Below are 10,299 nucleotides of genomic sequence, written 5' to 3' on the forward strand. Positions count from 1 at the left end.
ACGGTCCTACAGAAATTCTATCCCTTCGTCTTCCTGAATCCACAGGTCACCAGATCCTGAGCTGGGCCCTGCCACACCCTACTGAGTATGTCCTGTCCTAGACGTCCTCAGTGAGTCCGAATCACTCCAGGCAGCTGTCATGGACTGTGCCTCCCCGCCCCCAGCAACCCACCCCCGTGACAGCCTCCTCCCCGTGGGGCTCTCATGGGATGTCCTTCCCAGTCCTGAGTGACACCCTGCTGTGAGTCTGCAGCCAAATGGCCAGGAACTGTTTACAGCAGTGGGGATTAAAACTGCTTTGTTTGTGCTTTAAAATTTCTTGTTCAGTCACTCAGTCGTGCCCAACTCTGCAACCCCATGGACTGCAGCACGGCTGAAGGACAGGCTTCCCTGTCCTTCACTATCTCCTCCTGAAGTCTGCTGAAACTCATGTCCATTGAGTCGGTGATGCCATCCAATCACCTCATCCTCTGTTGACCTCTTCTCCTCCTGCCCTCAATCTTTCCCAACATCAGTCTTTTTCAATGAGTTGGCTCTTAAAAAGAGTTTTATCCAAATTTCTCCTCTCAGTAAGTATTTACTTATTTTATATAAAAACATAACTGTAAATATTACTGTGGAGTGGGGTATGATTTGATGCTTTTGGCACTGTTTCAAATCAGGCTCGTCACAATCTGGCCTCCCCAACTATATGTTCCAGCCTCAACAATCCTCGTGCCCTTTGCCCTTGACTCCCTTCCCTCTCCCCAGGAGGCCTGTATGCAGCTGCCTTCTGCTCACTAAAAACCGAGCTGGAAGATTTCCTGGAAACCATCCCTGAGGCCTGGGCACTAACATGGATCAGCCTCCACAGCGCCCCTGGGCTTCCCCATCACCTGACACTGACCTTCACTCCTGACACCTTATTTGTTGCTTGTTTTCCCCAGAGATGCCAAGCTCCTTCTAAAGGGCACAGGCTGTGGTCTGGACAGCTTCACACCAGGTCTGTACTACAATAAATGTTGCATGAGTGAAGGTAAATTCTAGTTTTATCACTAATAGTAACTATTTTATTATTAGGCCGTATACTATTAGTCTAACTGCTGAAAGTGAAAGTGAAGTCGCTCAGTGTCTGACTCTGTGACCCCATGGACTGTAGCCTACCAGGCTCCTCCGTCCATGGGATTTTCCAGGCAAGAGTATTGCAGTGGGTTGCCATTGCCTTCTCCAACTGCTTTGTTGATGTGATACAATAAATTCTTCCAAAAGGCAGAGTTATAGAATGCACTCCCTCCTTCCTGTTCTGGTTAATCATCTGTCTACTTAAGGTGACATTACAGAGAACATCAACCTGTACTTGAATACTCACAAAGTGTTCAGTGTCTGTGAAGATCATTTCAAGTGTTTTTAATAATGATGCGTGGGAAATTTAAAACGTTTTATTGATGTGTGCGTATTGTGGGAGGTTGAGTTTCCTGGCCACAGGCTGCCTGAAGGATGAGATTAAAAACCAATAGAGGAGAATCACTAATGAGGTGTGTTATGCATTGAAGTTTGGGGAAAGGCAGATTTTTAATGGCCCAAGGCATTCATGGTGTATCAACCAACTCACCAGCTTCACCGGGTCCTAATGTGGGCTAATTCACATGCACCATGCCTCTACAACTGGTCTTCACCTTCCTTCAAACCCCTTTGAGTATGCGATTCACCTGTTCAAACACTTAAGTACTTCTCTTTTGACCAAAGGTTAAAATGGAATCGTTCTCTTGTGCCTGGAGATTAAAATCCAAACGCTTTCTTCCTTTACTCTACAAAACACCAATCTATCTTAGGGGAAAAGAAAAGGACAAGGTCAAAGGAAGAACTAAATTCATCAAATAGTGATGAGGAACCAGACATGGTGCCAGGCGCTGAGTATCTCAAAATAAAAACGTGGTACCTTTCCTCTAGACATTACAGTATTCAGAGGGAGACAGAAATCTAAACACATTGTCATCAGACAGGTGACAGGCGCATTATTATAACTGTTACTAAAAGGGCTGAGGAAGGTTTCCTATAGGAGGGGCCATGCAAACTCCCTCTTGAGACAGCAGAGGATAACGGGGGAAATCAGAGTGGTAAAGTGTCCTTTTCCTGAAAGACACAGGGGTGCAATTCCAGGCCCAGGGATGCCCTCAGCATCCTTAGATTTTCACAGGGACTTGCTGACAGCATCACTACTCCCATGATGCCTTCTGTTTCATCTCTGCTTACGGTCCTCTGTTGCTGTTCAGTTGCTCAGTCATGTCTGACCCTTTGTGACCCCACGGACTGCAGCATGCCAGGTTTCCCTGTTCTTCACCGTCTCCCGGAGCTTGCTGAAACTTATGTCCATGGAGTCGGTGATGCCATCCAACCATCTCGTCCTCTGTCGTCCCCTTCTCCTCCTGCCTTCAATCTTTCCCAGCAGCAGGGTCTTTTCCAATAAGTCAGTTCTTCACATCAGGTGGCCAAAATATGGGAGTTTCAGCTTCATCATCAGTCCTTCCAATGAATATTCAGGACTGATTTCCTTTAGGATGGACTGGTTGGATCTCCTTGCAGTCCAAGGGACTCTCAAGAGTCTTCTCCAACACTACACAGTTCAAAAGCATCAATTCTTCGGCACTCAGCCTTCTTTATTTATATGGGGCTTTGGACTGTAAGGACCATACTGTGGTCCTAATTATCCTTGTCAAGAATGACTCAAAATTCACACACAGTTACAATGGAATTTTAGCCAGAAAAAGAGGCGAGAAATCAGAATACAAAAATCAGATGACAATTTTTGGTATAAAAGGTCTTGGGTAAACATTTTGATATTTGCTTTCTTGACCTCTCTCTCTCTTCATTAGGCTAAGAAGTCCTGGAGACCAGAGTTTTACTTTGTTATGTTACTGTATGTGGTCACCTTTTTATATGGTCCCGAGGGCCTGGTTTGGGGCCTCACAGGCAGTATAGGTACAAGAGACATAGAGTAAATAACACTCAATGAAAGACCAAATGTGTCAGTCCCACTTTCCAGAGCAACTTTTACAGCCACAAATCACATTTTAAGAAGACCCCAAAACATAACCAATACAGTATTTAAAAACATTTTTTAAATGACTGTTTGCAGTCAATGTAGTTCAATTATCACACAAAGAAGGTAACACTCCTTTGAAATAACACCCAGGCACCAATCTGTCACTGTTTGCAAGCATCCAACACCTAACAACTGCCTTGGGAAACACAAAATAAATAATAAATCCTAAGGAAAGCATATATGTACACAAGGGTTTGTCTTTGACAAACATCACATTCAACTTTTGCTCCTAAAAATGAAATCCAACTACTCCTAGGAAATAGAAATGGATTCTTCCCTGGTAATTCAGCTGGGAAAGAATCCGCTTGCAATGCAGAAGACCCCAGTCTGATTCCTGGGTCAGGAAGATCCCCTGGAGAAGGGAAAAGGTACCCACTCCAGTATTCTGGCCTGGAGAATTCCATGGACTATGTAGTCCATGGGGTCACAAAGAGTTGGACACGACTAAGCGACTTGCACTTCACTTCACTAGGAGATAGGGCAAGAATGATATAAAGGTGTCAACAAGGGAAAGAAAAGCATTTGGGGCAGCATATCTTTTTAACGTAACACATTTTCTCATTTTTCACACTCACTGGCTTCTAATAATCACTCATATCATTAATAATAATCACTCATGTCTTTAACCCCTGGCGGTCCCACTTTACAAACAAGTCATATTCATTTCTGTGTGGTCATCGGAAAATTGGAATTCCTTTCCCCAGAGAAACGATGTCCTGAGAGATGATAAATTCGCTGGCCAACCCACCAAGAGGCTCTCCACTCCTGGTACGATTCAGTTCAGTCGCTCAGTTGTGTCCAACTCTTTGCGACCCCATGGACTACAGCACGCCAGGCTTCCCTGTCCATCACCAACTCCACAGCTTGGTAAAACTCATGTCCATCAAGTCGGTGATGCCATCCAACCGTCTCATCCTCTGTTGTCCCCTTCTCCTCCTGTCTTCAATCTTGCCCAGCATCAGGGTCTTTTCCAATGAGCCAATTTTTCGCATCAGGTGGCCAAACGATTGGAGTTTCAGCTTCAGCATCAGTCCTTCCAATGAATATTCACCTGTACTCCTGGTACAGGTGGCCTCTAATATTGCTAAAACTAACCCAAATAGGTGATGTCCACCTTTGGCATCTGCCGACCTGCTTTCTGCTGCACCCTCTCAAGCTCTGCTGCTGCTGCTGCTAAGTCGCTTCAGTCGTGTCTGACTCTGTGCGACCCCATAGACGGCAGCCCAACAGGCTCCACCATCCCTGGGATTCTCCAGGCAAGAATACTGGAGTGGGTTGCCATTTCCTTCTCCAATGCATGAAAGTGAAAAGTGGAAGTGAAGTCGCTCAGTCGTGTCCGACTCTTAGCGACCCCATGGACTGCAGCCTACCAGGCTCCTCCATCCATAGGATTTTCCAGGCAAGAGTACTGGAGTGGGGTGCCATTGCCTTCTCTGCTCTCAAGCTCAGGTGCCTCCAATCCTTGCACCTGTCCTAATGCACCAGCTTTTAAATGACCTACTCTTCCTACAGAACTCCAATTCTGTCAAGTGTGAGTCTTAGTAAATAAAAAGGTAAGATGAATGAATGGATTTATAATGAAGTGTGATTAACAGGAGATATTAAATATTCTACCAAGAGATGGAGAATTCTGATGGAATTTGTCATCTTTATCCGAGTTGTTTTCTGAAATGTGGTACTACCAAGTCAATTAAATTAGATACAAGTATTCAGAAAGCAGGGCTTCCCTGGTGGCTCAGCAGTGAAGAATCTGCCAGCCAGCCAGCCAATATAGGAGACATGGGTTCGATCCCTGGGTCAGGAAGATCCCCTGAAGAAGGAAATGGCAACCCACTCCAGTATTCTTGCCTGGGAAAACCTATGGACAGAAGAGCCTGGTGGGCTATAGTCCATGGGGTCATAAAGAGTTGGACATGACTTAGCAACTAAACAACTCAGAAAGCAACTTGTACCACTTCAGATGAACTCTACTATCCATCACCCTCTCCTTAAGAAAAAAAATCTGCAAATCTGCTCTAAACCTTCCAAAGCCCATAAGTGCTTAGGACAAAGTCCTTCCAGGCTTTTGATAAACTGCCTCAAATACCTATTTCACAATGGACTGTAGTTTCTAAAAACAAACACACACACACACATTAACTAGAGCAAATCTACAATCGATCAGCTTCCAAGCAGTTTAACAGATTAAAAAATGAAAAATATTAGGCTACACGGAAGAAGATATCTCATGGGTTAAGAAGGGTTTATGAAGGCAGGAGCCCCCCACTGCCCACCCGGCTGGGGAGGTGCTCTCAGAATCGATCAGGTGAAGCCGTTGCTCCTTCAGAGTGTTGACACCTCCACCACTTCCAAACCTTCTCATTTGCTTCAGGACGAATCCCCAAGGCCATCAACACATCTGGGTGGCCCCTAGAGCACATGTGAACTCTTATCTGTGTAGTGCGAAGGAAACTAGATGGCCATCCCCGATAATCCCAGTGTTTGTAAACAGAGACAGCTTTGTACAACTGCAGCCCTAAACCCACTGTGTGATTGAAGAATACATGTTTCCTATGTACAGTTCCTCAAAGGCAATGTGACAAAGGGGGAAGAAGGAAGTCATCGGATATGAAATATTAAATTTCCCTAAGAGAAATTTATATATAAAAATAATCCCCACCAGTGATATCAGATAATCAGAAGGGAGAGAGAGAACGATTTTGATAGTATTTAGCCCCCACCAAAAAAGAAAATAAAAGCTGTCTTTTTGGAAAAATCAGGACTTTGGAGAACTCCTTTACACTGATTTCATGGATTAAAGTTTTGTCTTTGAATTAAAAATGGTTTAGGGAATGAAGCACGAGAACCGACAGCTCTTTGGTGGTTAGGACTTCAGACATGATACAGCTCTGCACATCCACATTTATCATCTGTATCTTAATATTCATGCATTTTTCACTTTAAATTTTGCATTTAAACTTTATTTCAGGTCTCTTGAGTTTAGAAAACTGGTTTTGAGTTCATTAGACTTCCCAATTAAAACTGTATAATCAACTATATTATACAGGCATGATATTTATATACAAATTGTATTTTTTACATTATGTTAACTCTATTAATTCGAACCACTAAACAGAACGTGATGCATGTTAAGACGGGGTTTAGTATCTTTTGGTAACGTAATGAGTAATAGACAGAAGGGGGATTCAGGTCTTCTGACAAGCCTGATGAGACCCCTTCTACATCCAACCTGATCAAAACAGAAGCTCATCTCAGCAGCAGTCAGCTTCTTTTGTGAGCAGAGTTTGAAACATATACACTAAAAACAGTTTTTCTGTGGCTACTGCTGGTGGGGGAAGGGGGTCAGCATATTGTGTTAGCAATTTTCTGTGGAATCGAATTAGGGTTTCATTGTGGTAGCCGTATCACATTAAAAATCTGGGTTTTTCTTTGCTAAATGGTTTCCATTGTGTGTGTAGTGAATCTGATATGGAAAATTGCTAATGCAATAAGAGTATCATAGAAGCTTTCCTGACTCTAACACTCAACCACAATTTTCAGGAGAAAGAGGCTCCACTGGCCAGGGGTAGGGGGTGGAGTCACTTTCCACAGTCTCTCCACAGGTCCTCAGTCCTCAGCCCCAGCTCAACACTGGCTTCGTAAAGATGGACCGTTAACACCTATCATTTAGAGGAAACTCCTTTACAGATTTTATTTCAGACCATGGGTTCAGTGAAAGACGTGCCATTGAATTAATATTTATTGACAAAGCATTAGACAGGGCACTGTAGTTGGCATGAAACAAATGGAAAAGATAGATAAAACAAGGTCCCTTCCTTCATAAAGTTTTGACAGGACTGTCTGAGGAGAAGAATGAAATTAGCAAATGAGGAATTCACCAAGAGGCAAGATACAAGGGTGCAAAATGCCAAGGGCCATTAGGTGTCAAAGGAAGACGCACCTGGACAGGACTGTAAAAGATGAGGAAGGTGCTGGCAGGTCTGTAGATCTGGCGAGAGGTGAGGAGGCAGAGGGAGGCGATCTAGGCCTTGGCGTGAGGACACGTGCAGAGGAGCGGAAAGCCAGGGCAATGAGCAGGGGAAATCACAATTCTTTATTTTAATTGCAGCATAAAATATGGAAGAAGTGAGAAGATAAGCCTGGAAATTGGTCTGGGGTCAGCTCAAGGCCGACACAGAGAGCAGTGGGTGCTGTTCAGGTGGTTTGGGGTGGCAAGTGTCAGGCTGTGGGCCACTGGCAAGAACACTCAGCTTCTATGGGTCTGATGGTTTCTAACACTAACAAACATCTTGAAATCTTAACTCTAGTTAGCCCACGTTTCTTGAGAGACATAATTTTATAGGACTATTTTTAAAGGTTAGTTTATATCCAAAAGATACTTATTTTTTTCTTGTTGTTATGCCCCTACTCTTGTCATGGACAGTTCACTAGGTCAATGTTCTAACGTGCTCATACCATTAAATTCACTCACAAATTTACTGTTTGCTTTTTTCCCCCTTTTAGAATAACTTTTCAACTCACTGGCAACAGTAACCAAGGAAATATAAATCCAACAGCCTAGAATTACAACTATTTGAAGAGACTCATGCTTTCGATGTACTGTTACATTTATAGTTTCATTCCAGACTATTTCCCGCTTCTGAATTTGTCACTAAATGTTAGATGTGATGAGCAGAAAATCTGCACTATGCCTCGTTAGAGCTTTAAAATTCAAGGTAGTATGTTTTCCAAATTTAAGAAAAACCACTTCTTCATTTTCATAACTTTTAGCTTTCCTTATATCAGAGTACATTTTGTGTATAAGTATTATTTCCAACATACTTAAGCCAAACATGATGAAATTGCTGTTTTATTTATTGCAGAGGGGATGTCAGATATAAACTAGTTAGTTGCCTAAGTGCTATGGTGACCACTTATTAAATACCAACTCTTCAAATACAGCAAAGGAAAATTGTACTCTCTTTAAGAAGAATGAAACTGTTTGTAAAATTGAAATTGACTATTTTAATCTTTATGAAATAATTTCTGGACAGAGTTTTTTCCTCCAACTGACCACATGATTAGAAAGGATAAACAAATTTACCAGTTGTTTATTACTTCTAGAATCCTTAGCAATGTTTCATTAACAACAAAAACCTTTCTGTCTCATCCCATGCATGGTCTTGGGCAATCAGAGAGTAGTAGTTGACATCTGTGAATATTTTCTGATTACTCATTAAATGGAAATACATCAAAAAAGAAGAAAATTTTAAAAGAAGCAAAGTCAAATAGCTCATGCTGACTTTAACAAATAACAAAGATGTGAGAATTACAAAGTATTTAGAGGTTTAGCCTAAAATTTGTTTGTATCTTTGATTTTTAGCAAACGCTGTACTGATAAAAATGAGTTTGCTCAGATCAAGAGTATGTTGGCATTTTCTTAAACATAGCTTGAAACCACAGAGCCCAAGCAAAAAACAGCTCTGACAAAGATGGCCAGTCAAGCATAAAAATGGGAGTTGGTTGTGTCAGAATAGATTAACAGGCTGAAGGCTATCTGCTAAAGACAGTTGTCTTGCCATCAATGAAAGCGATCATTGTCACTAAAAGTTACTTTTCTGATATGTTATTTGCAACTTCTATCATAATATATTTTAAACACTCCTTATTTATAAATGATTACATCATTTTCTTATCTGCAGCGTCCTTCTTGGATAACCACAAACTTGAAAGCGGTCCAAAATCTTGCTCATGGTTTCCTACAAACATAGGGGCACTTACTACTTGAACTGTCTATCTGGAGTTAGAAGAATGTGTTTGAGTTTTACTTTTACTTCCTTTTTAAATATAGATCACTATTTCTACAATGTAAACATTCAATGGCATTCCCTCACAGCGACAGGAATCCCAAGGCAGAAGATACGCTGTAGGATTAATTTATCACCCACCCAGAAGGATGCCTCAAATGTCTGGCTCAGTTATGGCCAAGGAGCTAGCATTATTAAGTGCCTTATGAATTTACAGCTATCCTCTATCATTCCTGTTCAGCAACGCTTCCAAAAGATCATCCGAGAAATCTGGCAAGCCACTGAAAATGGTACTTGTAAACTGGATCCGTTCAAAGCCATCCACAGTGACCTGTGGGTGTGTATCCGACTGTGAATTACTGGGTAAAGAATTTACGTGCAATTTCATTCCCAAACTCGATTTTACCTCATTTGTAGCTTATTTCTCACGAGTACCCAGTTCCCGCCCAGAAACAAGTCAACGGAGTATTTCTAAACCATCATTTCCAATTTCCACTGTCAAGGGTGGGAGGAGGAAGGAATAGTAACGGGAAGACTTGTCAGCGATTAGCCAAACATAAAAACGCACTCCCCTCCTTCCCATCACAATGCTGGCGTCACTTCGTCTCCTGTATCTGTTCCCCACCTCGCCCCCCTCCCTCTGCGGAGACTTGGCACCGAATGGCAGGCGAAGGAAAAAGACAAACACCCCGGCTCCCAACACAATCCAAGCGTTAGCCTAGAGACACTTGAACAACATTCCTAACTTTTTTTTTTTCCCTTGCTCATTTCGCGCGCCTCAAAGGTAAGCAGAGTAAAAACGGTATGAGACAGGAGGCCGAGGAGGCCAGCTGAGTCACATTCGCTGCCCTGCATGCACCCCGATTTCTCCAGTGTCCTCTCCAAGCCCTCCGGCCACGGCAAACGGTTACTCAGCTGCGAGTCTGGGTCTCCACGGAGCCTGTCCCCGGGCCGGGGGCGGGAAGGGGTGGAGGGGACGGACGGCTAGCGCGCACCTCTGCCCGCTCCCCGGGCCACAGCCCCGCACGCCGGCGGGCCGAGCCTTCGCTGACAGGTCCCAGGTGCCGGCGGCCCGCGCGGCCGTCTCCCCGGAGCCGTCCCCTCCCGCCCCACCTCAGACAGGCCCCACCAAGGAGACACAGGGACGGGGAGCACAAAGAGCCCCGGCCACACGCCAGACCCTTCCCTGTGGAAGAAAAACTTCGCTGCACACGCGTCCAGACACTCACACGCCCGGCGCGCGCCGGGGAGGGCATCTCTTACCTGTCCCCGCGCAGCTACTCATCGCCCCCCCTACCCACCACCCACGGAGGTCTGGCCGCCCCCCGCCCGAGGTGGGTCCCCCGGCGCCCGCTCGGAGCAGCTGCACTCACTGCCTGGCTGCGCGCGCCCAGCGCCTGCAGGGCCCGGGCAGCGGCGGCGGCGGGGACC

The 10,299-nt window shown here is 44.3% G+C and overlaps 1 protein-coding gene across 2 annotated transcripts in view; it reads right to left on the reverse strand.

The window, feature by feature from the left end:
* The window catches only part of SMAD9 (SMAD family member 9), a 65,076-nt gene extending 54,777 nt beyond the window's left edge, over positions 1-10,299 (reverse strand). For both annotated transcript variants that reach the window (XM_010835623.1, XM_010835622.1), the window contains exon 1: positions 10,242-10,299. The gene's annotated coding sequence lies outside the window, so the exon portion shown is untranslated. The remainder of the gene's footprint in view (positions 1-10,241) is intronic.

Source organism: Bison bison, unplaced genomic scaffold (assembly GCF_000754665.1).
Source record: "Bison bison bison isolate TAMUID 2011002044 unplaced genomic scaffold, Bison_UMD1.0 scf7180017864048, whole genome shotgun sequence".
Taxonomy (NCBI): Eukaryota; Metazoa; Chordata; class Mammalia; order Artiodactyla; family Bovidae; genus Bison; species Bison bison.